The sequence below is a fragment of the Coffea arabica genome, chromosome 1e (genome assembly GCF_036785885.1).
Source record: "Coffea arabica cultivar ET-39 chromosome 1e, Coffea Arabica ET-39 HiFi, whole genome shotgun sequence".
NCBI lineage: Eukaryota > Viridiplantae > Streptophyta > Magnoliopsida > Gentianales > Rubiaceae > Coffea > Coffea arabica.
In genome coordinates this window covers 4519252-4547094 of record NC_092311.1, presented here as the reverse complement: position 1 = coordinate 4547094, position 27843 = coordinate 4519252, and the positions used below count along the sequence as shown (strand labels likewise).

The window sequence follows — 27843 nt, the reverse complement described above, 5'->3', positions numbered from 1 at the left end:
ATCGACAAAAGGATTGATATTGAATATTAAGAGGTCTGGACTAAGAAAATGGACGGTTGTCGGTGACAATTTTCTGCAACGGTGTAATATTTGTTGATATAGGAGCAACTCTACGTGAATTATTTATAAAATTTTATAATATAGATGCAATTATTATATATGAGACTCAAATGATCAGTAATAAAATATCACATATTTATCGTAAAGATGTACAAATAATTTATTTAACGTTATAAAATGTTCAAAAAATGTTATATCACTCAGAGAGATGATTGATCTGAAAATCATTCTTACCCTGCATCCGGTCTTCTCTCAAATCTCAATAATGCTATGTCCTTGTCCTGAAGATCCTGCCTACTACTCTGTTTCAGATGCTGCATAGGCTCTATAATTGCTGTTTACAGAGGAAAAAGGGTGCGAATTGTCGAATAGTTAGGGATAGGCATGGATTGGGTAACATTTTTTGATTTTTTACACATACCGATAACTGGATACCCATTGAGATAATGTCGAGTCAACGGATACTCTTCCCGCCCCATTTATCATTTAATTTTTTTAAAAAATAATTTATAATAATTTAATTTTGCATATTACATATTCATCTAAAATTTAATAAAGATTTTTTTCTAAAAAAAATCTCCCACCAAGAAACACACTTGCAAAGAGTATACAATAAAAAAAAATTAAAAGAATTCAAAATCAATGAAAATTTGAATTAAATAGTACATTTTTCTTAAATATATTCCACATTAATTTAACTCTTTTCTAAAAACATAAAATCATGACCTCTACAAATAAATCCTGTAAACAAACTATATTTTCCCATATTTATAATGCATTTTGTTCAATAAAATTACTTATTTAACTCTAAAAATATTATTTTGTAGTATGTGTAAAAAAATAAAAAATATATATTCGGAGTGGGTTAGGTACTAGTGGATTTTTAATTATGTAATCCTAACCCTCTCTGCATCTAATTGGATACTCGACCCTCTTTTGACCTGGTCAAATAATAATTTTCGGAATGAATCGGATCGAATATGACGAATTTTCGAATTAGTGAGCATTTTTACTCACCAAGTATTGCAAGCTAAGGGAACTAATGAACCATGCACAAAGTGTGAAATTACCACAGTTAACTGCCCCTCACTTTTTTTTATTTTTTTAAAAATTGTATGGTTGCAAGGAACTCACAAATCAACGAGAATTTTATCTCAGTCTAGACCAATTATATGGCAAGCCTAGCAGTTGATTTTTTTGATCAATATGTATTTCGAGAGTGAACATGTTAAATTCCACAATTTTATCTGGATTGTATTCAATGCATAATTGAACATATCTAGATCCCAAAATTTTATTTTTCAATGTGTAATTGGACATCAAGATCCCATAATTTTATTTAGATTGTATTTAATTTGATATCCATGGGCTTTTAATTTAGAACATTTTCCAAGTAATTCGTCTGATCTACAAATAGTGGCAGCAAAATAACTCACAATGAGATCCAAATCTACAATCTCTAAATCCCTAAAGAGAAAAATATGTTTGCGTTCGTCACAAAAATGAAACATACAATTTGTTAATTTGGTCCAAGCTCTAATGAATTTAAAAGGTCAAAGGGGTGGGTAATCAAGGATTCGACCATTCTAGGAACAGATGAGGGAAAGAGATCAACTGAATCTTCGTCTCCAGACGTTTTTGGATTTTCAAAGTCTGATCAGATCCAATCTGATGGTTTGATTAATGATCTGGATAGACATCAAATCCGGATCAAAGGATTTGACCTCCCTGTTGCACCTCAAATTAATACTACAATGGCGAACTTTAATGCACCTTGCTGCAGTCATAGTTGCAGTAATTGCCCGTGCACAGGCAACTGACAATGCAACAGCAGCAGTAGTTTACTTCATCCACTTCTGACATTTGGTTTATCCATCATTTTTTAATACAACACAGAAAGCTGAACACCTTCATTTAATAACGTTGGTTTTATGTGAATATGCAGGCTGGTGCATGTGCGTTTGATTCAATGAGCTTAGGAAAACACACCCTTTTGCCTTGGATACGAGCGACCTCAAATGACCTCAATGATATTGTACACTGACCATTGATGATTAGCAACTGTTTTGGAGGAAATATGGTGCTTAGCTATGTTTTTTTTTTCTTTTGATAACCAAATGGCTAATGATCTTGGTTATAGAGTAGTTAATTATGCTTCAAGCATCAAACCAAGTTGTATATTTCATTTCTAGATTTACTTAATAGATGTATAGCTTTTAAAAGTAAAGACAGCAACAATGAAAAGTTGACGTTTTCCGAAGTCTCAGGTAAAGGAACGGGGGTAAGCTTATACTCAAGATAGGGTGAACGCTCATGGAATCCAACATGGTCTGTTTCTATCATTGTAATTTTTTTGGTCAAGGGGGAAAAAAGCAAATTAAAGCGTGACGGATTCAAAATGTTAAAAAAGTGGTAATGGCTAGATTCTATGCTTATTGTTTCTTTCTGCAATTCTTATTGGCTACGTTTTCCTTTTGTTATCTTTTAGAAACAATCAAATTGATAAATGAAAAAAACGCTCAAAACGTTACTCACATTTGCCAAATAAATTTTTTTGTCCTTCGTTTTTAATATAGTAACTTTGATATTCTTTATAAAATCAAGTAGGTGAAATTGATCCAAACCTAGTTTTTGACCGCTTTTTATCTTGCATCCTTCACGTGATCCACACATAGTCATTTTTGGGGCAAAAATATTAGATTTCATTTGTAATTAAATAAATGACCCGATCCATATTTATTCTTGCCTTTTAAAAAGTATGATCTGATTAAACTATATTCATTTTTTCCTAAAAATGTGGGATCTAACTAATGCATATTCATTTTTGTTACTAAAAAAGTACAATCTTATCTTTTGATACATATAAAAATGATTGCATATGGGTCACATAGTAATTTTAAACTAAAAGATGGTCGGAAATATAGGTTGGGACCAAATGTTGCTAATTTGAATTTATAAAGGATATAAAGTTAACATTTTAAAGGTGAAGGATGAAATAATTTTTTTGGCAAAATATAAGGGACATTTATATTGTTAATTTGAATTTATAAGGGACGTAAAATTAATATTTTAAGGTAAAGAATGAAATAATTCATTTGGCAAAATATAAAGGACATTCGAAGAAAGCGGTTATGCTAAGCGTAGTCAGAGTTGGTCAGCAAAAAGTATATGTAAGAAGTACGTACTTTCAATATAGGTACTTCTTTTGGATACATTCAAGATAGGTACTTGATTGATGCCAAATGAGGTTCACTTTAGATTCCTGATTCTTTTACTTCTTAGTGGATTTCTCCAACTGATAATCCTGCAGGAAGTTACAAAGCTACCTTCGAGGACTGGGATTCGAGACAAACAAACAAGAGAGGTAAGAGGTTAACATCAGAAATTCTGAACCGTCCAGCAAAAGCTATGAGCCCATTGCTACAAGAAGTTAATCTCAGACAACCAAAATAATGTAGGTTATAGTATTATTGTCAGCTTTGAAACTAGTTAGTGGCTGTCAGTTTAATAAAACCAAGATTAGCAACTGCAGAAAAGAACTTGACAATATTAATGACTCTGTGAATAGATAGATACTTTTTTGGATTAACTGATTTGCAAAGTTACATTCTTAATATTCTTAATATTTTCTGGAAAAAAAAATATGCCTAGAGAATACCTCCAGCTGATGCTCTATCAGGTTATGACGTCTTCAACCATCATCTGTTCTAAATCTAAGCAGCTGGATATTCTCCACGCAGTTGGCAGCTAATATATGATATAAACTTAAAGGAAACCATGTTAACTAGACGCTTATAAACCACTTGGGATTCTCGGTGACATATTTTCTATGCCAATCCAATGACACCTCTAATATGTCGTCAAGTGTCCTGTTATTATTTGCACTTTAATTTTTTAATAATTCAAATTGGTTTAATTTAACACAAATTTTCTCTACCCTCTAAAACTTTGAACCAAAATTAATCGACAGGTCTAATTCAAATACCATAACCACTCACGATCTATTGCATTGAGGAAAAAGAAAAAGAAAACCTAAACAAAATTGCCTCCAAACTCTTTCATCGGTGATTGCTTTGAACAAAGCCAAAAAGAGACAATCGGCAGTGGAGACAAGGAATAACATAATAAATATTTGGAAACAAAGAAGTCCAATTATGCACAGAATCTGGGCTGATGGCTTCAGGTTCAGAGAACTTTCCATGGAGATTTCTATCCATGAAGTCCTGAGTTTTTCCTAAGTCAGCAGTAGCTTGCATTGTGCTGGTTACTTTTCGAACCCAGAAAGGATTTGAAACAAAAGTACCCCAAATGCATAAATATCACTTTTCTCTGTAAACCGGCCAGTAGGACTGTACTCAGGAGCCAAATATCCCATCGCAGCGCTATCCTTGAGTGCTGAGAAGACAGTATCATTAGTAAGTAATTTGTGGAGACCCGAATCAGAAAGCAAAGGTCTGTTTCGTTGATCAATCAGCACACTCGCAGCAGAAATGTTTTGGTGAACAAGGGCAGGTTTATTCACCTTGTATCCATGTAAATAATCAATACCTGCTCATATTTATTATGTTATTCCTTGTCTCTACTGCCGATTGTCTCTTTTTGGCTTTGTTCAAAGCAATCACCGATGAAAGAGTTTGGAGGCAATTTTGTTTAGGTTTTCTTTTTCTTTTTCCCCAATGCAACAGATCGTGAGTGGTTATGGTATTTGAATTAGACCGGTCGGTTAATTTTGGTTCAAAGTTTTAGAGGGTAGAGAAAATTTGTGTTAAACCAAACCAATTTGAATTATTAAAAAATTAAAGTGCAAATAATAACAGGACACTTGGCGACATATTAGAGGTGGCATTGGATTGGCATAGAAAATATGTCACCGAAAATCCCAAGTGCTTATAAACACGTCAAAACCCAAAGGATAACAAAAGAACAGACAAAAAGGAAGTAAAGGCACTATTCTTTTTAAGTGTAAATGTAAGGCACCCTAGTTTTAAAAGTCAACAAGAAAATTATGTAGAGCGTCACACCCGCGCACACAGAAAGTCCTGGTTACAGGGGTTGGACTCGGTGCTCGTGTGATATGTGCAATTCTTTTTTTTTTGGGACATGATAGACCTACATCTATTCTATATTATGGAAGGGAGGATTTGAAGAGGTCTAAAAAGAAATTAATAGAAACTGAAATACCATCGACAGCGACGCAGCATAAAACCACTTAAAGTGGCAAGCCACATTTTTAGTGGCAGATAGTGGGAGGCAAGGTTTGAATCCTTGACCTCCCACGCCACCAAGCCTTTGGATTGCATTTTTCTGAATTTTTTGTAGAAAAATTACTATAGTAATTTGATATATGTAAGGTAAAGGTGATAGAGAAATGTACTCACGAAAAATTTAACAATTTTTCTGAGGAAAATTGCAATCCAAACATTGCACACTTTTGTGATATGTGCAATTCAGTGCAGTTGTGTACATTTAAATTTGTGATATATAACTATATTATAGTATTATATTGAATATATACTAACTATTTTATTCATGTACATCACTTTTTTTACGAGTAACACTCGGTCAAATTACATGGAACCCAACTGCACCAACTCCATTTCCCTGCCAGGAAGCAATAATTGACAGATTAGACAAGATAATTAGTTTCCTATCAGTGTATGTGTTTTATTCAACTTTGGAAGGAAATGGTTTTCTTCTTAGTCTAAATAAGTTACTTCCTTGGTTTGGCACCACGTATACTTGGTATGTTTTTCATAAAATACTCGAGAGTTATGCTTTATATCAACTTTCGAAAAGCATATTTCCATGATCTTTGGTTGCAGAGTAGTTTCTACTTTTCTATCTTGTGTTTTTTGCACAAGGGGATGAACAGAAAAGGTAAAAGTTACGAGTGCACCACCCTCTGAAGATGCTTTTAAAGTACTAGGCGAGATAACCGCGCTTCGCACGGTGGAGTACAAAACGTGAATGCCCATAGAAGCATTAAAATTATGTAAATAGTAGCTGAGATTGCTGAAAAGTAATTTTAGATAGAAATTAATATTGAAGTTATACATGTCAATTAACAACAGAAAATTGTGGGACAAATGTAACAAGATAATCCGGTAACCGAGTTATTTCTCTTGTTTTAGAAAAGAAAATGCTGTTACAGATATAACAATAGGATTTGATATTTACAGAAATACTAATATATTAGATGTGAAATGTATGATGCCATGGATTATGGATACATGATTTCTTGTCGATCCCATGACCCTACTTACCCTAGTTCCCTAGTTTAATGCCATAAAACGCGTATTAGCGTGGTGGGGAAAAAAATGGAGATGCCCAATTTAATAAAACAATTTGTACATATTCAAAATAGATCCATTTAATGGAACTGTTTGTCTGATGGAATTTAGTTACAGATAAACCAAAAAGAAACCTATAACAAAGAGGGTCTAATAAATTCAATAACGAATTGTCCTAAACTAATTACATTGATAAATAAGAAAGCATGCAGCATGGAGCTTGAAACGCACAATGCATCTTTCCCCTATCCAAAATCAATTTTGTTTCTGCTGCCGCCCATGGCAAGATTTGCTAAGTTCTCCCGCAACAACCTAATCATGAAGTTATAACGATAAAATCTTAGTATATATTCCATTGCAGTTAGCTATAGACCTCGGCACCAATACATGGAAACTGGAAATGGGTCAGGAGACATTGCTTGATCCCAAAACAAACAAGATAAACTCGACAACTTTAAAACTTGTAATATTCATACAAAAGCTAAACCCACATTTTCCCCTCTTAAGAGGAGCATGATAAATATTTTGTCTATTATTAAGTATCAAAGAAAAGAGATCTAAAGCATCTTATAAGTTGTAAAGTTAGAGCAATTTGCATGGTAATTCGTGATTTCACCAAAAGCAGATAAATTGGATATTCTACTATTTCCAAAAAATTGAAGTTAAAGGAATTCAGAATGCAATCTATTGCAATATGGCCATCCATGTATTATCACCCAAAGGAAGAAATTGGAAATAAGTAACTGGCAACAAATGATCCTAATCCGAAAAATAAATTGGACAAGTTCTAACTCCAAAATATCCCAATATTAGACTCATTCTGTTGTCGTAAAGTGAAACATTGAAATAGCAACTATATTATTATTTTTTTTTATAGGGGGCGCAGGGAAGGGGCATAACACAAAGTCAATGGAATGATCCTAAAATGCAAAAACAAAGTGGAAACTTATTCATCATAGGGAGGACTCTTTTTATTATGTTAAAACAATACTCCATTCCAAAAGTCAGAGGCATTGACATGTAAGCCAGATTGCATAGTTGATTTTATCCCCGGAGAAGCTTGAGATATTCTCATCTAAGAATGTGTTTTCTAGATCTAAAATTTAAAATCTTTTGTGACTGAAAAATTTTAAATTTAAGGTTTGATTGCTCAATTCTTCATTTAGCATATGATAAGAAGTATTAAGAAACTATAAAATCATGAAAGAATATTTCAGTACTTATAAAAGCAAAACCAAGGTTTGTATAGAAAGCTTTTATAAGGAAATTTTCTATGCTATAATAATCGAAGCTTAAAATTTGACACTTAATAATTGCTAATGTTTTTCAGACTTTGGAAACACAGAACAAATGCAATTGATCATAAAAAAGTCCTATACTTCTAATCTTCAATTGAGAAAGAAAAAGAAAAACACAGAAGAGAATGAACTGTATCAAGACCTATACCTCAAGATGAGTGTATGCTAATCAAAGCCAATTCTTGCTTACGTGAAACCAAAGCTTTCTTTAAGCAGTATTAGGCTTTCTTAACTTTGAAAAGAACTGCTCAGTGTTGTATCCAATGCTGCCCAACTGATTATATCCTCTGCAAGGCCCATTGTAGTCTGCAAAATCCAATTTAGTAAAATCACCTGTCGAGATTGTCGCATTAAGTTTCTGCTTAGAAAAAAGATTCATGTAAATAAGTCAAAAATAGAGTATAACAAAGTTTCATGTATTCATGTTAAAAGCAAGAAATGGAAGTTATGAGCCAATCCCATAAGCCAGTCTGAATGAATTGCTTGGGGATGGTAACATCTCCTATGAACATGGAACTACTAATATTGCTCGATGCCAAAATGCACTACTCCAATTACATCAAACAGATAAAATAGTGATACAAAGTAATAAGGCTAACAGAAACCAATAGTGATACAAAGTAATTTAAAAGCTTCCATTTCAGTGAAGGTTTTCAAGAACAAGATGAAGCTTTTCTTTTGATATACAATCTGGAAATTGCAAATGCTGATTAATCAGAATGGAAATATTCAAATCAAGAATAATTACAGCAGCTCTTAGTTGAAGTCCCAATTAGTTAGAGAAAAGTCCTTTCAGTGGTATATTTGCACTCTAAAACAATGTCAATATGATTGTTTAGAAATTTACAGATGTTTATTGCACTTGAAACAATATTTCAAAATCAATATCTGGCATTGCAGCATAAGAAACACATAAGATGTCCAACCTTTGAAAGTCCTCCAATCCCAAGTGCAATATCCAAAGCAAATAAACCTGTAGACACAACTGGGACTTGTTTGACAGGGGCAGAGCAGCCAAGCCACATGATAGAACCATTTCCAAATGATGCAGTGATATGATACATTGCCTGCTTGAGTGCCAAATCTTTCTTTGACATCTGACTTGGATTTTCTTCTACCTTTCATAGAAAAAATGACTTATGTTCATAATGAACTAATGAAGCCAAAAAAAATTTTTTGATATTTTCTACTGCAAAAAGAGCAAAAAGTAAGTACTCTTAAGCAGGAATAACACAATCCCAGCCAAATGTAAAAAATATCAAACTCAACAAATTTCAGCAAAAGAGCTATTCTTAAAGGAACTCATCTAATTCAAGAATCACATGGGGGAAAAAGGGTCGAGTGATTGTTACATTAAGGATGATGCACTCAATGTTAAAATACTCCAGGAGAGAGGTACAAGGCCAAAATATGGCAATAAACTTGCATACTTGGGTGCTTTATAATTTTTTAGTGAACAGAAAACTCCAAAATATGGGGAAAAACTTGCAACTGTTACGTTAAATAAACATGATGTCTGAAGCATTCAAACACTAAGCAAATATATGTATTAGTCTTAACTGGTCCTAGCAAGGGGCTAAAGCCTAAAAAGATAGACTTCATACGCAAAAGTTTTTTACTTTATCTATTTTTGAAACCTGTCAAAATGATCACCAAAAAAAGAAGGTATGAAGACCAAATGCAGGCCAGTTCAGCAGGAAAATAAACTTCGGGGGGCACCTTTTGGAGGAAAAGTAGGAGAGTTGAGTGGATGCCCCTAACAAGCCTTTCCTATAAGTCTGCATCAACAAACAACAAATTCATGTCATGACTCATGAAGAAAGTGAGAAACAAAATAAAAAAAGAAAAGCAATACTAATTGAAAAACGATGTCAGAAAACGAATCAAACAAAAGATTTTTTCTTTATACAGTATGCAAGTTCAATAATTTTAAAAAAAGGACCAACTTCTGCAAGCTAGCAAAGTAAAGCATTTGACTTTCCTAATTGATAGGAAATTATAGTATAATCATTTATTCGCAACTTCCAACTGCTAATAACAAGTATAAGCACTATATTACACCTATAACTTCAAAAAAATAGTACAAAGAAGACATAGGTAGGTAGTGTAAAAACGTTGAAACTCAACAAAGCTGTGGAAAACATATTTGAGAAAAGGCTGGAAATTTTTTTAAAAAAATGCTTCAAATTTCTACAACGGGCCATTACCTATCATTAACCCTAACCAAATTGTTCTCCAAAAATACAAAGAAAATAAGAACAAAATCTTCCCTATTTTAAGTGACCTTTCTTGTATTTCTGGTTTGGTGGGGAAATTACCTGAGAGAGAGGTTGCAGAAACAGAGTACATCCCAGAGAAGAAACATTTCGGAGAAGCCTCGCCATCATATTCAAAGGCTTCCACCAAACCCAAAAATGTCATTGACCAAAAAGAAAAAAAAATAGTACAGGAAAAAATAAATAAATCATAGAAATTAAGCACTTTATATTCGAAATTTTCTTTTTGCCTCATATTGTTCAGTTTCTTGCACAAAAATAAATCTTTCAAAAGTCCTTTAGTAATGCATTAATACTTTCGCACATCCCAATTCAAAGGGCTTCTATGCATTCTAAAAAGAAAAACGAAGATACGCATATAGGAAAATAAACAGAGGGGACAAAGGGAGATGTTGTAGATTTTTTTTTTTAAGATGAAGAACAACCACATCAAAAAAAAGTCACTCGATTTGAAAAGGGTAAGAAAAATAAGGAACAAAAATATAAAAAAATAATCTGATTTGAACGGAGGATGAAGGACAGCAAAGGAGAACAAATTTGGGAAAACAAAGAAAAACCCTAAACCAAAGTCCCAAAAATATGTTATAAATCTAGGAAAATTAAAGAAAAGCCCTAAACCAAAGTCACAAACCTTGAGCTGGAAATAATGCTGGCCACACACTTCGGAGGATTCTAGCCCAGCTTCTCAAATCTCCATCTCCTTCTTTTAATCTAATTTTTTTTCCTCTCCTCCTTTGGCGTTGAAACTAAGAGTAAAGAAGCTGCAAACTTACAAGAAAATAAGCAAAAAGCGAGGAGACTTTAAGCGTACTGGAAATTTTGGCATTATAATCTTGGAAAGGAAAGGCAGGAGAGAAGAAGGGGCGGCGGGGAGGTTTTGGAAAGGAAAGCCAGGAGAGAAATGTGTTTTGTGTAGCTAACCCTGAGCCGACAGCCCACGCGTCGCGCAAAAAAAAAAAATACTGAAGACATGCTTATAGCACATGACGACGACGCTGGAGCACCGAGAAGAACCAATTTAGATAAGTCACGTGAGCAGCACGTGATGATGACGAAAAGTGAACAGTAACCCTCTTTGGTGCATTGTATGTTATGTTGATAAAAAACAAATGGTAATGGCTAAATTGCATTCTTCTGTTTCTTCGTTCTATTCTTACTTGTTTGGATTGCGGTTTTCTGTCGGAAAATTACATCGTTTTCCGTGATCACATTTCCCAATTACCTTTTTTCCTAACATACATCAAATCGCTATAGTAATTTTTCCGTGAAAAATCATGAAAAATGCAATCCAAACACAAAATTTTCTTTCCTTATCTTTTAGAAACAATCAAATTGATGAAATAACATCCATGTGTAGTCACTAATGGTCCATAAAAATGAAACGTATGAAGTACTCGTGGTATCGGTACTTGACTTAGCTTCATATTTTGTAATCTTTCCCCAAGTTAACTATTTGTGCTTCAGCTATGAACTTTGCACCCATTTAAACATAGGAAGGTTGAAATAGAGGGTTCAACTTCTATGAATCAATCTAGCTATTCTATTTCTTAATTTTTGGTATTCAATCATTAGCAATACAGTTGACTTTTGACCAAAAAAATTCTATAGAACTACTTTCTTTTCCCTATTTTATAGCGTTCTTGCAGCCAATCAACTTTTCCAAATGACATAGTGTGACGGCCCCACCTCACCCTACGGCGAACCAAAGGGTTCGGCGGGCCGCCTGCCCAACTCTCGCCGGGACTCACTCACTCACAATATAATCTCCAATATACATCAAATTCTCCAATAATTACATGTCATAAGCAAAGCGGAAACAATTTCCAACTGTACATAAAATGATTCCAAATCCAAACGGTACAAGATATATGCCATCCAGTCACGTGAACAAGTACTACAAGCCTTCTTTCGCCACGAGTACTGTGGAGGGGAATAAAATAGTTTTGGGGTGAGTTAGAAGCTCAGTGAGTAACTAGTAAAATCAGTAAACAAATATATTGCACAATAATGTATTTCGATGATGTCATGATTCAGAGATCAAATGTACGTATTTTTGCTCTCGTGAGCCAGTGAAATCATTGCACTTAAACACCCAACGCTCAAAAAGATTACTTAACGATAAACAATATGGGGGAGCAACACTAGTGCTCCAAATCATGTCACGAACTCACGAAAGTGGGGGAGACGTGGGTGTTCAGCACAAGACTCCCCAAGAACTCATTTAAGCCAAATCATGTCATGGACTCACATGCCGGCACACATGATATGCAAACGAGGAAATAATGCAAGAAGACGTTCAAAAGTAACTTTGGAAGCAGTTTAGGGTCACTCACCTCACGGCTCAGGAATCATCCATAATATATTATTACCTTGTCCGAATCCAAGCCCTTCAACTCAAATTCAAAGCAATCAAATGGTTTCAAAGGTCGGACAGCATATCCCCTTAATTTCCTTACTTTTCCATCCTACAAGCAACACCAATTCATCTCAAATTAACCACATACACATTATAAACCATCAAATACACCTTTCGGCACAATATCCATAACTGAAGCTACCCTTATCAGATTGAAATGAATCTTATGGCATTTCGAAGCCAAGACACAGACCTACATTTCTTATGAAGACCTCAAAAGCCAAATCATGCATTTTCATGGTCAAAAACGGAAAACTCCACGAAAACAGAAATCTGGGCGCGGAACAGGGTTCATGGGCAGTCAAGGGTATTTCGGTCATTTCACATGCTACAGTGCTCGGATCGAGCTGAAATTTTGCAGGTATCTATTTAACACCATTTTCTACAACTTTCATGTTTTAACCTAATCCTGATTCGGCCTCTAACATGCTCAAATAAAACCGGACAGAACAGGGCAGATTCAAAACCCTAACCTGGAATCTCCGCATAAAATCGAAATTTTCCGCAAACAATCGTAACTAACATATACAAGCTTCCTTTTACACCATTACCAGCCATCATACCATGATTAAACCATGATCATCATATAAAATCAGAAAATTCTCCAATAAAATCAGAAATTGAGCTAACTTCACTTTAATCCATAAATTCTTTCATAAAATCACATCTTTAACCAACACAAACCATTAATTTGACATTAGCAAGACCAAAGAAGGAATCCATTAGCTACTCACCTTGGAACCTCAAGAAAAGAGCCAACTAAGCACCTTTGTTTCTCAAACCACTTCACCAACTACCTCAAGACCACTTAGCAAAGGGATTTTATGGAGTGATTTGAAATTTTATCGGTTTGATTTGCTAGATCCAAGCAAGAAATTGAAGAAACAAGTTGAGAGTTTTCTTTTCTTTTCTTGTACAGAGAGAGTCGGCCAAGAGGAGCTAAAATGAAGAGATATTTTGATCAAAATGAGCTTTAAGAAGGTATAAATATCTTGGTCAAAAGTCCAAGGGTGAATTGGATGATGACACTTGTCACCTTTTGGTTTAAAACTTATCTTTTTGTCTCTCCAATACTAATCCATATAGGTAACATCTAATTATCTTTTAACACCTTATAAAATAATATCACTTAATACAAAACTCCAAAAAGTTATCAAAAATATATTGCATTTACCGCACTAGCGGGTCCCACGTTCATAATACTCTTCCAAATTAACGTTGACTAACTTGTATCAAGAAAATGATTTGAAAACTATATTTACTTATAAAAATGTATAGAAAATTAAAATATTGAAGAAAGATACAAAATTATAAACGAGGAAACAAAATAATGTCTCGAAAAGATACAAAAAATTTCGGATTCTCACACTCATTCTTTCGGGGCGTCACACATAGGAATCATAATTAACGATGCTTACTGCAGGGGAATTAGGAGTTAATTACTCTATATCCAAATGCCAAGGCTCACTCGGATGATTCTTTTACTTTTTCCTGCATAATATTGCAACAAGTCACAATGCTACCTCTAAAACTGGATTTTTTATTTTTTTTTTTTTTGAGATGAAGACTGGAATTGAAAACAAAAGAACTAGAGAAGTTAGCAAAGTTCAGCCTGTCTAGGAATTCAGAAACACACATCAAAAGCTTTGAGGCTATTGCCAGAAACATGTTATTACCAAGCAACCATATCTCTGTAAGTCACACAGTACACTTTTCTCTCTCCATCAACAAGTTAGTGACTGTCAGCTTACCAAAGCCAACGCATTATTTAACATTTGATAACCAGTTTTAGCAGGATATAGGAACTAAATGCTATGAATGATCCTGCATACAGAGAGAGAGAGTTTTTTGGATGAACTGAAACTTTATTCCAAAAGAGTACACCAAGAAAATCAGCTAGGAAACGTGCTCTAATATATGTAGGAGAACAGCTTCCAGCTAAATCCTGATGTCTCAAGACTGAAAAACGAAAATATGCCCTAGAGGACACCTCCAGCTGCTGCTAGCTCAGGGTACAGTGTCTTCAACCATCATCATTTATAAGCAACTGGCTACTATCCATTCAGTTGGCAGCTACGATGATAGAAACAGAAAGAAAATCAAATTAATTAGACTGAGCGGAGAACTAAATTTTCTAAATACTTTCAAAACCCAAAGGATGACAAAAGAACAGATAAAAGGGAAGTAAAGGCACCATATCATTGGATGTCAACAAGAAAATTATGCCGAATGTCAAACACACACACATACACACTCTGGAGAGCAAAAGTATGTCAATTACAACAGTTTCTTATATGATGACAAGTATAGATGCCAGAAAGCAATAAATCATATTATTAGAGAAGGTAATTGTTAACATGTTTTTATGTGTTTTTCATTTTCAACTCTGGAAAGAAAATTTTCTTTTGCTTTATACGAGTTACCACCTTGGCACGCATATATGTGACTATTTTTTAAATTAAAATTTGAGCGCTAGTTTCTTGAAAATTGATCGTGTGATAAATAAGTTGCTTTCTATCAACTTTTGTTGTCTTTTCTTCATCAAGAGAGATATATTTAACATACCAATTTTGATGTTAATGCAATGCTATTTATATTCCATACCTAAAAGCATCTCATCCCAATTACACAGTTATAAGCATAGAATGTAGCCTTTAGGAAAGCTATGCAGGTAATGGGAAAATCACTCTGCAATCTGCTGTTGGACTAGTAATATTGGTCAAAGCATCAGGCCATTCTTAAGCTTGTATAGTGCCTTCTGGTTTCAGCAGCTTACCAGCTGTTGAGAACAGCACCAGACTGGCCTGCTTAATCATCATCTTTCCTCTACTACTACACATACTCTGTAAACCTCTGTGTAAGTACTTGCGCACATACAGACATACTTGTCCTACTAGACGTGTATTTTATACTATAAATACAAGGAAATGTTCATGCAAATATCTATGCATGTATGTGCGCGTGTGTCTGAATTACCAACCCACCAACGTTACAAAAAATGCTTTATTAAATAGATCCAAGATGTTTGATTTTCTAAACACCCCCTGTCTCTGAGTGTGTTTTAATGTCTCTCTGTTCCTGTTCCTGGCGTTGATCAACTGCTTCTCTGTCACATACTCCAGTTAATGCCAATCTCAAAGAATGGATATGAAGCCAGCAAAACTTGAGAACAGCACCAGACTGGCCTGCTTAATCATCATCTTTCCTCTACTACTACACATACTCTGTAAACCTCTGTGTAAGTACTTGCGCACATACAGACATACTTGTCCTACTAGACGTGTATTTTATACTATAAATACAAGGAAATGTTCATGCAAATATCTATGCATGTATGTGCGCGTGTGTCTGAATTACCAACCCACCAACGTTACAAAAAATGCTTTATTAAATAGATCCAAGATGTTTGATTTTCTAAACACCCCCTGTCTCTGAGTGTGTTTTAATGTCTCTCTGTTCCTGTTCCTGGCGTTGATCAACTGCTTCTCTGTCACATACTCCAGTTAATGCCAATCTCAAAGAATGGATATGAAGCCAGCAAAACTTGATTTTTCTTCCAGTTAAAATTTGACACTTTGCAAATGCTTTTTCTTAAAACTCAATATGCTGCTTCTTGCTTTTGCAAAAGGTATACACTGAAAGGTATTGAAAAAATTAATCAGCCAAGAATTTTGCAAGCATAGACACCCACTCAAAGAGGACAATTATTTGTGAAATCTTCAACACTTTGATGGGTACAATTAAGTTCAAAATAGGAGACTAAACGTTCTCCACCGTCTGACCTTCAAGTTACTTCCATCTGTTTTCTTGCAATGCATGAGGCAGATGTGATGTCATAATGTACCCCACAAGCCTGTATATAAAGACAACCATATGTGCATGACAATTTCCCACAACCAAACTTTTAGTTACATGATGACTATGGTACTGCCATATAGTTATATATGCAAGTGCAACTTATTAGTCAACATCTCTAAAGGTTCTATCTGATCCACTGTCATTGACCATAAAAGCACCTCTAGAGTGAAGACAAGAAGTTAACACGAATAAAACAAAAGAAGAAATTCTAGCTCATTTCCTTGAGAAGCCTTGACAAAATTTGGCCAATACAAGAAGCAACCTTAACTACATCCAAAAAGTTTGTCAGCAGACAAATGTTTAAACTTCAAAAGCTAAATCACTCTGTATCAGAAATATTATAGTTTGCACTTGCGAATCCAGGTGGCAACCTACCTAGGGTTGATGCTTTGCCAATGAATTTTCATCTTTACTAGCAGGCATACAAAAAATCATCAAGAACCCAACCACTGAAAGAAATTCCACTACTGCTAATACAGAAGGGCAAAACTATCCTTCACAAATAATGTGTTTCAATTCTGTTTTCTACAGAATAGAGTTAAGTATTTGTAGGCAAAAAAATCTCGATTGTAGGCAAAAACATATTAAGAAAAGTAGACTCTAAAGTACCTGTTAAGGGATTGCCAAGAAATATATCAGACTTACGTGATGTGTATAGACCAAAAAATTCAAAAGCTTATGACAGGATTGATTGGTTTTTTCTAGAGGCAAGAGATGTGGATTTGGCTTGGAAAGGCCGACGACGTGGGTTGCAGAAGGTGAAAAGTTTCCACAGGGACCTGGGTCCAGGTGCAGCGTAACTAAGAGAGACATTGCATTTAGGGCAAGACAAATTGGGCAGGCATGGGCAGTTGGCGTCCGAGCCAACTGGTCAGACAACAACCACTTCACTTATTCAATTAGTTTAGCCACCAATTCCCTAAGGGAATAGAAAGAATGAAAAGTGCTGATGCTGAAGGGTTGCTTTTTTGGCGGGGATAATATGAAGAAGCAAGCTTACCCCCCCCCCCCCCCCCAACAAAAAAAAAACCATCAGCTGCTAAGTATTTTCGTCTCTCATAAACTTCCTGCAGTCTTTGGCCTAAGCTGTATGAGGCAGAAATTCATCCCATGTACGATTCGGAGGCCAACCCCACCCCAGCAGTCAGGGTGTGACTTAGGTCAACTAACACAAAGAAGATACAGTAAACTCAACCATTTCCTTTGGCTTCTGAACTGCATATGGAAAGGAGCTGTTGTTGTTTGCTAGGTCTCGGCATTTACATGGACCGACTTTTCGTTCCATACATTTATATTCTCTGAAGTGGCATTGTCCTGTAGTGTGTAATTTACCTAATGACCACAATCCAGTTTCTCTGAAATTTCAATTTTTGTCAGTTCAAGTTGACCAAATTCATTGCAGAAAACGAAATGAAAACCAGAGAACAATTGAACATTCCGTCAACACATCAAAACACAAAACAAGTGATCAGATTGCATTTAATAAAATTAAAGAACTCTTGCAGCTTATCTTAACCTTCCACCTTGAGGAAAAAAGGTCAATTTTTCCAATTGGTGTCAGCAACACTAATGCAGTTCCAGCTGTTTTCTCTATCCCCAATTTTTCTCCCCAATCCTCACTCCATTTCCACTAGTTCACAAGTCATTTTATCCTCAATTGATAACATCCAAATCTAGAACAGTAAATCAAAGATTATCTGCCCATCATAGATCTCAGAAGACCTGCTAATTTCTAAACCACAAAAGACAATTTTTCCCTAATATTAGATCGAATTTACCTACTTCATGCAGAGATACAGATGGTCCAACAGAAGTACGTGAATTTAAACTCTTAACATATACTCCAAGGGAAAGGGCAAAACCACTCCAGATTCCCAAAACCCCTTCAGATACACATAATTTTTACTTTTATCCTTTTATGCTTATTACAAGACCCCAAAAAAAAGGACAAAGAAAGCATAAAAAACAATAAAGATGCAAACTTTACCTCAATTTGATGCAAGCAGAGATTGCTGGAACTCTTTATTCCGACAAGTTGGAATCTCTTGGAACATAGAAGCAGGAAGCTTCTCAGACAAAAACCCAACTTGAAATTCAATCGAGCTTCCATCAACTTGAATACCAGTAATAGGCAGCCATGCGAACAACTTCTTCACCTCAATTCCACTAACATCAGAAACCTCCCCATCACCCAACTTTCCAGTCAAAACAGTTTTATAGTAAACCAAGTCAGTGAACTTAACATAACACTCGTGAGTGAGTTCGATGGTGAAAGTGCTGTCTGAGTTAAGAGAATAGGACTTGACATTTCCTGGGATGAGACCCTTTGGGAGGCTGTAGTTTGGGAGGAGGTCATGGACATCCGGGGTTGAGGTTTTGAAGGAGCTCAGTGGACGGTTGGGATTACTGCAAAGGGAGATGGGGATCAGGGAAACGGAGATCAAGAACAGAAGCTGTAGCTTTGAAGAGAAGGCCATGGCCATTGTTGATGAGGATCAAGTATTTGTGGATTCTTGATGGTAGAGATAGAGAATGAGGAGCTTTATATCAATAGAGGAAGATTGAGTCCACCTATATAAACAGAGAATCTAAATCATGGCATTGTTAACATTATTGTTAAGTGATGAGACAAACACGTAAAATTTAAAATTAAAGAAATGAATAATTTATTAGTGGACATTGTTAAGGGAAAGATATAAATGTGAAAATTCTAAAATTAAAGAGATGAATTATTCATTAATTTATTTTTGTCGCGTACGTTGATGGAGAATCATTGAAGGTCAAGTCTTCTCTCAATTCTCAAATCTCAATGCTATCTCCCCGGGACCATGCCTGCCTTTTGTTGTTACTATGCAATGTGCGCCAAATGTGAATTTACTAGAGATAATTGTCCCTCACTTCTTTTATTCTTTTTGTTTTTTAGGAAAATCATTCAACACGTCCTTCATATTTTACAAAATAACTTTTTTAGTTCTTCACTTTTAAAATATGAAGGATAAAATAATTTATTTCGTAAAATATTAGGGACAAAAAAAATTTATTTTGTGAAATATGAGGGATTATGAATCGGATTATGTAAAATTTAATTTAATAATTTTACCCTTAAAAAATGATCACGTGTAAGACACGTGGTAGATTCTGATAAAAAATTAGTTAGAAACCTAGGTAGTAACCAAAATTAATTAATGTGAGTTTGTAAGAAACGTAAAATTACAATTTTAAAAATGACAAACGAAAAAAATCATTTTACAAAATATTAGTGATGTTTTGAACGATTTTTTTTTTTTTTTCAAAAGCTTACAAATAAACGGAATTTTTGAAGCACTTTTATTGATCAAAGACTACTTATTAGGTTTTTCCGAGTAATTGGTTTGAATCGAAATAAAATTTCTCCGAATCAATTTTATAAATAGTGAAAAAAAAATACAGTGAATTTTAAATCTACGTGATGTCTAAATACCTAAAGAGAATGATGAGTTTATTTGGTGACGAGGATCAATTGTTTGTTGTCTCTTGATGTCATGGTAGAGTTGGAGAATGAGGAGTTTTTATGATACTAGTTGAAAATTTTGAGATCATTGGAAAATAATTGAAGGGTAGGCTTTTTTGGATTCGAGGCTCATAAGTTCCAAGTTCAGAACAACAACAGTGTAAACATAAAGATATGGAACTTAAATTATTAGAATTTCTATCTTGTGATTTTTTACACTACATATTATGGTAAGAATTATATTATGACCGATTTGAACTGAATAAAAAATCACACTTGCATGCTATTTTATTTTATATCACATATTGTAAGAATTATACAAAATGACTGGACAAGAACACGACTCGTGAGACCCAAATCTCTTATCTCAAATCTGGATGCCATCTCCTCAAGATCTGCCTGCTTTGCTGTTTACGAGGCAAAATGTCCGTAAAATATTATTGCAAGCTGAGGGGAACCTTTTTTTTTTTTTTTCTTTTCAAGATTACAGGAAACCCACAAATAAACAAGAAATCCTTATCTCGATTTAGACCAATTACATGAGAAATTTGGTAGTAGTGGCTTTTTGACCGATCCGTAATTGGACATATTAGGATCTAATAATTTTATTCAATGTAACACTAGTGGGCTCATAATTTGGAGCGCTTTTATTGATAAAAAATTAATTACTAAGTTTCTCAAGTAATTAGTCTAGTCTGGTTCGAGATAAAATTTCTTCAAATTAATCCACAATAGTGGAAGAAAAAAAAAAAAGTCTCACATTGAGACTTAAGTCTCTTATCTCTGAATCCTTAAAGAGAATATGTAAATATTCTTCTTAATTTTAGTGAACAACTTTTGTTTTTTCTTAATTTAAACTCTCCTCCTTCTCTAACATTTTTTCTTCCTAAGAAGATCTTCCTACTAGGGAGGCAGAGGAGACCATTGATCTCCCTTCCTCTCATGGCTTTTCATTTTTTCTTTTCACATCTCTCTTAGGATTTTTTAATAAGAGTTTCGTTGATTTTTTTTAGTGAGAGTGTTCTTCTCTCCTAAGGATTCCAAATAGGAGTTTTTGGTATGCTTTTCTATTTTGTTGTTAGATTTGAGTTTTTAAAATTTGGTTCTCAAATTGAGATTCTCTACATCTATCTCAACAAATTTCAATAGATTTGGCGATTGAACCATGCACAGTTTCTTGAGCTTATAATTGTGTTATCTATAATTTTGAGCAGTATATGAGTTTTACAGTGTAATTTTTATCAATTATCTAAATCTGTGGTATGCTATTCTTTAAATATGATGAAAGTATGATATTTTATATTTAAAAAAAAAAGAAAAGAAAAGAAGAAAAATCCCTAAAGAGACTGACGAGTTTACCTTCGTCACAAAATTGAAACACGCCAAATTGAAAATTGATCCAAGCTCTAATGCTCGGAATTATCACGAAGCCTACACAGAAATAAATTTTAAAGGTCAAAAAAGATATAATAATATGAATTTTGACCACCCTGTTGCTTCGCCCAAATTACCCTATGCTCATATAATTGATTTTAAGGGCCAGGCCATGAGAGTTCTTTGATTGGACCTGTTATTGGGGTCCATTTACACCAATATAATAATCATTTAGTAACTTTATGTCTTTGGTTTGTGTTTGGTTCTAATTAAAGAGATGGCAGTAAAAAAATTTTTTTTTTCACCCTTTATGTGTGCATTTCTCTTCCTTTTTATTTAGCAATTCAAACCTAACGCCACTATTCCTCTCTCCTATGCACCTCAAATTAATACAAAAATGGCAAACATGAATGCATATTGCTTCAATCTTTGTAGCAGTAATTGGCAACTGACGCTGGACTCGTAATTGATTTTTAATCTCACACAATTTAAGAATAATTAATTAACTTTATTGCAAGATTAAATCTAACCTACTATTTTATTAAAATACTCTTACGTTAATATCAGGAGTATGACTAATCATTATAAATTCACATTAATTACAATAACAACATTGATGGAAAATTAAATCATTTAAGATATGAATCAGAAACATTATTGAATAAAATAGGTTATATTAACTGATAACAAAGTACGTTAAATAAGAATATTTTAAAAAATTAAAAGTTAACTATATTTTTCAATCGAAAAGTAGATTATACTTTGATATGGATTAGAAAAAATGACTATAAAAAAAGGATGGAAGAAGTGGTAGTTTACTTCATTGACTCTGACGTTTGGTTTGTCCATATCTTTCCTTCATTAAAATGCTCAACACACTTTCAATTGTGTTCGTGTCATGTGAATGTGCATGCTGGTACAAGTTTGTTTGATTCAATGAGCTTAGAAAAACACATCCTTTTCACTGGGATAAGACTTGAGAGGGACTTCAACTGCAAGTTGCACTCATTCAAGTCAATTAAAATAGCCTCAATTGAACACTGAATCAAAACCACCAGCCCAAAGGCCGGTGGCCTCCACCTAGTTGGTGGGGCAAAAATATCACGTTTAAATGGTTTGTTTTTAAAAAATTCAGGTGGATGTGCTGTGCACCCGTTTGGTCCGGTGATGGTTCAATCCCCTTCGGATTATTCTTGGGCCTCCTTAGGTCCGCTTCCTTCCCCTTAGTGTAGGATAGATTAGATTATATAACAATTGTCGTTTCGGAAAAAAAAAAAAAAAAAAAAAAAAAAAAAAAAAAAAGAGCACTGAATCACAAATAATGTGCATCTCCCGTTGAAGATTAGCAACTACCTTGGAGGAACTATACTGCTCAGCCATGTTTCACCCATGTTCCTTCTGTTGATAACCAAATAGCTAATGGTCTTTGGTTATAGAGTAGTTGATTATGCTTCAAGAATTAAAACGATTTTCATATAGTTTCAAGAATTATGTTCCTTCTTTCGTATAGTTTCATTTCATGATTTGCTTAGTAAATGTATAGTTTTTGAAAGCATAAATAACAACAGTGAGAACTCGACTAGTTTCATTTCATGATTTGCTTAATAGATGTATAGGTTTTGAAAGTATAAACAGCAACAATGAAAACTCGATGTTGGGTGAACTTGTACTCAACGTTGGGTGAATACTTTCCCAATCCAGCTAAATTCAGAGTCTGTTTCTGTCTCACTTCCCATCCCATTTTTTAAATCCCACTCTTTCCTTGCCAGAAATTTTTTTTAAAAAAAATAGTCAACTTCCATCTTTGTATTTTTTGCGCAAGGGGAAAAAACCCAAAGAGAAGTAGATTATAAGTACACCATTTAAAGAAGGATTTTAAATGTTAAAACATGGTAATGGCTAGAGTCAATGCTTTGTTTTATTTTTTTTTTTCCAATTCTTATTGGCTACATTTTCCTTTAGTTATCTTTTAGAAACAATCAAATTGATAAAAAGCACTGTGTCAAAGTTGGTGAAAAGAAATTATATGTAAGGAATACTTCTAATGTAGAGAGGTAAGAGGTTCAAAGTTCAGAAATTCTGAACCATCCATCAAAAGCTTTTAAGCCATTGCTAAAACAAAACCACCACAATAATGTAAGTTGTAGTACAGTAGTACTGCTGTTCTATTTAAAAGTAGTCAGTGGTTTTCAGTTTACTAAAGACAAGCATAGATGCCAGAAAGCAATAAACAATAGATTAGAGAAGATAATTAGTTTCCTATTAGTATGTGCTCTATTCAACTTTGTAAGGAAAAAGTTTTATTTTTTGTCTAAAAGGTTGCTGCATATGCACACGTACATTTGGTTTTTTTTTTTTTTTTCATAAAATACTAGAGTTTGAGTTTACCAAAATTGATGATGTGTAATATTAATTGCTTTATATCAACTTTCATCATGCACTTTTCCTCACCAAAAGCGGTATACAAAATATACCCCTTTTGATATTCATCCATGCTATTCATATTCCCAGCCAAAGGCAGCTCAACTCATTCATTCTGCGATAAATAAGCCTACATTGTAGGCTTTAGGAAACCATATGCTATTCATAACACAAACTAAATCAATATCAAAATATGGTTGACTAACCAACTCATAATGGCCACTGCCTGCCAACTTTCAATGCGTTTAGGGTTGGACTGAGATGTTGTCAGATTTATTCAATTGGATGTGACTCTGCGTATGTGTGTGTATCAACACATATTTTTAGTGTAAATAATTTTTTAAAAAAAATCTGCAAATTCAACACTTACTTCCATATGATAAGATGATATGACAAATGTGACAAAATCATCAAATGCAGAAGATTTCAGATCTTGGTGTTTGTTGTCTAGGTTACATCTAAATGTTCTTAATAATTTAGAAAGGTCATTCAAAAGTCATAAATTAAACTTATAAATACTCAATGAATCCTACTCAAGAATACCACATAATTAACTTATATTCATCCCGACATTATGCATCTAAACCTTGATTTACTTTTCATACTGCCTCACGATTTCATGATTCGAATGTTTTTATTTTAATTAAGATCACATACCAAGCTTTTTCAATCATTTTATTTCAATGCAATGCTTGAGTATCTAGTTGATTGTGAGTTACACTTTCTCGGATTCAAATATAAATTTGCGAAAGTTTGGATATTTATCAGCCTTTCTGTTACGAATTCAAGCTTCAGCCTGCACTCAAGAAATCCTCTAGACTCGATTCAATCACTTCCAATATTGCAATTGACACCATGTCAAATGGCAAAGAGAAGCTTGACCACCAAAACTACATCACATGGTTCAAAGTGTCAAGGCAGAAAGAACCCTGAAAATTTTGGTTGAAAAATGTCACAGCTCGGATTTTCCAGTCAATGGGATTGTTTATGATGCATTCATGCGTCAGGTTTTTCATGTTGTCAAGATGTAAGAGTTATTTGGGGCTGTTTTCTTCACTCAATTATGTGTAGTTACCAACATACATAAATGTGTGTATGAGGGAAAATTGAACCATCCGCTCACAAAGGATTGCAAATTTGCAATAGTATTGCTACTCCAGAATTACCAATTCTTGAACCTACAGATTTGCCTTCATTTATTCATGGTTTCGACCGATACCCAAGCGTCCTTGAAGCCTTCATGACCAGTCAATTCTCCAATCTTGATGGAGCAGATTGCGTCCTCATGAACACATTCGACAAATTAGAGTGAAAGGTAAGTGTGTGAACCAAATAGTTGTCCCTTGTATTGATCGTGTATTAATTTACTATAAAATATAGGATACTGCCCGTTTTACTACTCTTTCACGAATTATTGTGTTTATCTGAATGATCCACAAACCACAAAGTAGTCCAGACTGGCTTTACATTTTGTGCCCAGAAAAAAAAAAGTGATATCAATACTCCTTGTAATAAAAGAACACCAAGGATCAAGAATTCGGTCTCTCATGCATGCAGCCCTCACCATATGGACTAGGTCCTGTGGAACTGGCTGCTTTAAATGATTGTATTGTTTTAGGATGTGAAATTATTTTGCATCACTACATGTTTTTAAATAGTAATCTTTCTTATATTTTCCCAAGTAAAGGCCCAAGCATCCTAATATTTTTCTACCTTTCGCCTAAACAAAATCTCACCGTACTATATTTGTTAGAAATTTTCAAAATTTGTAAAGTATCTGCGAATGGAATCTTGTTGGATCGGTCCATGTATCCATAACCCGGCCCAGAATTAGTTGAAATTTGTGGACCGAATTCCATCGAGAGAATTGCGAAGTTCTGTCAAATTGGATCAGTGGGCAAATCCATTAGGATTCGTGGATGGATCCTTAGTAATGGTCAAAAAGTTTAACTTTTCTATTTTGGCACCTTTTCATATTTTGACAGTTAATATCTTTCCAATAGTATCTAAAACATCTTGAAAACTACTGATTACTTGTGTTAGTATAGAGGAACCTATCGGCTAACACAAATCAAGGAGAAGACATGAAATCAAGTTACAGCTCTTGACAGAAAACAATCTCATCTTATAAAAGATCATGTAGAGAGTGATTTGTTATAGAAATTCACTTTCCTACACTCTAAAATACTCTGCAAAAGATGCTCCATAATATAAGTGGGGTTTGTCATACTTAGTTCAAGGATTAAAGATAAACGAACTTCAAATTATCCTAAAATATTTGTCCAAGTTTTATTGCACAAAAATACTAGACAAATAAAGTCTAAATGAAAGTGATTTGAACCACGATTTGAAACTATAGACACCAAAAATTTTATCATTTTATTCCTATTTTTTGCTCATTTTTAGTTTATTTTTGTTTTATTTTGTTTAGGTATATTTATTTTATTTTAGTTTATTTTATGTCTATTTATTACTTTTTCTAAAAGGAAAATCATTTCAAATCATTTTTAGAAAAATCAGAAAGAAAAAGAAAGAAAAGAAAAGGAAAAAAGTCAAATAAGTTTTTGAAAACAAAAAAAAAAGAGAGAAAACCCACGCGCGCGTCATCTTCCAGCCCTTCGTAGATGGCCATGGACAAGGCCATAGTATCGGAAATTTGCAGTTGTCATATGGAGCATTTTTTGTTGTTTTTCTTTTTTTTTTTCCTCTAGTACATGGCTAGTACAAGAGCCACCCCACCCTAACCAGAATCATCAAGAAAATTCTAGAAGAGGGAGGATCAAATGGCTCAAAAAAAGCCCAAGAAACCCAGCTTTCCTCCTCACCTTTGAGGTGAGGGTTTAGGAGCTCTTTGTTTCATATAAATAGAACAAAACGGATCCATTAGGGCAAGGACAAGAGGGGAGAGCGGCAGAAAAAGCAAAAACAGCAAAAAAATAAAAGGGAGAAAATGAAAAGAGGAAGAACAAGAAAAATTTTCTGCAAAAACTCTCCTACCAGGCCGATGGACCAGCCTCATTTCCGATCAAATTCTGACCTTGATTCTAACCTTTTGAATGATTTCTTTGTTTCTGCACTATCCCTGATAGTAGTAGAGCAACTCTTGTTTTGAAAACATTAGGAAACAACATCCCTAACCCTTTCAAATTGCAGCCCAAAATAGTGAGCTCGTCAGTGCTGAAATTTCTTCAACAAAAGTCTCTTGGTTTTGTTTCAAGAACCAGCACAATTTTCTTGGAGCATCTCATGTTCATTTTGTTAGACATAAAAGTAGGATCGCAGTTTGGACTTGTAAATCATAACTCAGTAATTTGAGGCATACCTTATGACTGTCACGACTCCACAATTAACTGATGTCAAGTGCCCATTATTGATATGGCTTCTAGGTCCGACATCCTTGTGGAAGAACCATGCATTTTCTAATTACAAGGTACCTTCCCTATCAAACCTTCCCTCACCTACTCTTCTATTCCATCCGTCCCATTGAAAGTGTCATGCTTTCCTTTTTGATATGTCCCAAAATTAATGTCACTTACCACAATTGGCAATGAAAACTTCCCTCATTTCCATCTCATGCCCTTAAATATACCAGATTCTTTTAAGCTTTTGGTGGGCCCCAAAAAAACTACAAGAATTGCACTGATACGCATGAGTCCCACATCAAGTGCAAACAATGGTTGTCCAAGATACTTTCCCAAAAAACGGCTAGAGACATTCTTGAGGCACGGGTCCCACACGTTTTGTCACCACTCCATTATCTTTCTGCCACACAATGGAGTAATGCTTAGAAAGGGTATTGTTGGAACTTAGACCAAAATCATTTGAAATCTTGCCGCTGTTGAAAATAAGCTCAAGACCCGAAGTGCGACAATTATTTCGAGACAGAAGAAGTATTATGTTATTTTAGTGATGGATAAAAATAACGTATGTCAGAGTGGTGAGAGGGATCAGGAACCCTAGAGCATTTATAGAGTCATAATCTCTCCTATCATGGGATAATGATAGATTCTAATATTCTTATCGTACTTTATTTGTTAATCATGATGATAAGATATGCTTTCATAATTACTGTAATTATCAGATAAAGTATCACAATAAATATCATATAATACGTCCACATACAATAAATATGGGACTCTCTACTTCCTCCAATCATCTATTCTCATTAGAATTCTGTAATTAGTTATTCATATTTATTCATACAGTTTTTTATCTTTCTAATTAACGGGAGTTATCTTAATAACATTATATGTGGTCATGTAGGCCACATAAATATTCTAACATTCTCCCACTTGGACAAATGATCATATAAATAATAACCGTACAGAATCAGATAAATAAAGTAGAGTGGCCACAACAT

General features: G+C 34.2%; 2 long non-coding RNA genes and 1 other non-coding gene across 3 annotated transcripts; all 3 read right to left on the bottom strand.

Moving 5' to 3' along the window:
• Positions 1–8551: 8551 nt before the first annotated feature.
• Positions 8552–10851, bottom strand: LOC140021141 (uncharacterized). The gene is made up of 4 exons (XR_011825107.1): positions 10556–10851; positions 9967–10044; positions 9368–9426; positions 8552–8766 (listed from the first exon to the last, which is right to left on the bottom strand). It is a non-coding gene; the product is annotated as an uncharacterized lncRNA (long non-coding RNA).
• A 3129-nt stretch (positions 10852–13980) lies between these two features.
• Positions 13981–18983, bottom strand: LOC113698241 (uncharacterized). Its single transcript, XR_011815644.1, has 2 exons — positions 18186–18983; positions 13981–14413 (listed from the first exon to the last, which is right to left on the bottom strand). It is a non-coding gene; the product is annotated as an uncharacterized protein (transcript).
• LOC140008251 (uncharacterized) lies at positions 14989–17198 on the bottom strand. Its single transcript, XR_011815646.1, has 2 exons — positions 16123–17198; positions 14989–15975 (listed from the first exon to the last, which is right to left on the bottom strand). It is a non-coding gene; the product is annotated as an uncharacterized lncRNA (long non-coding RNA).
• Positions 18984–27843: the final 8860 nt, after the last annotated feature.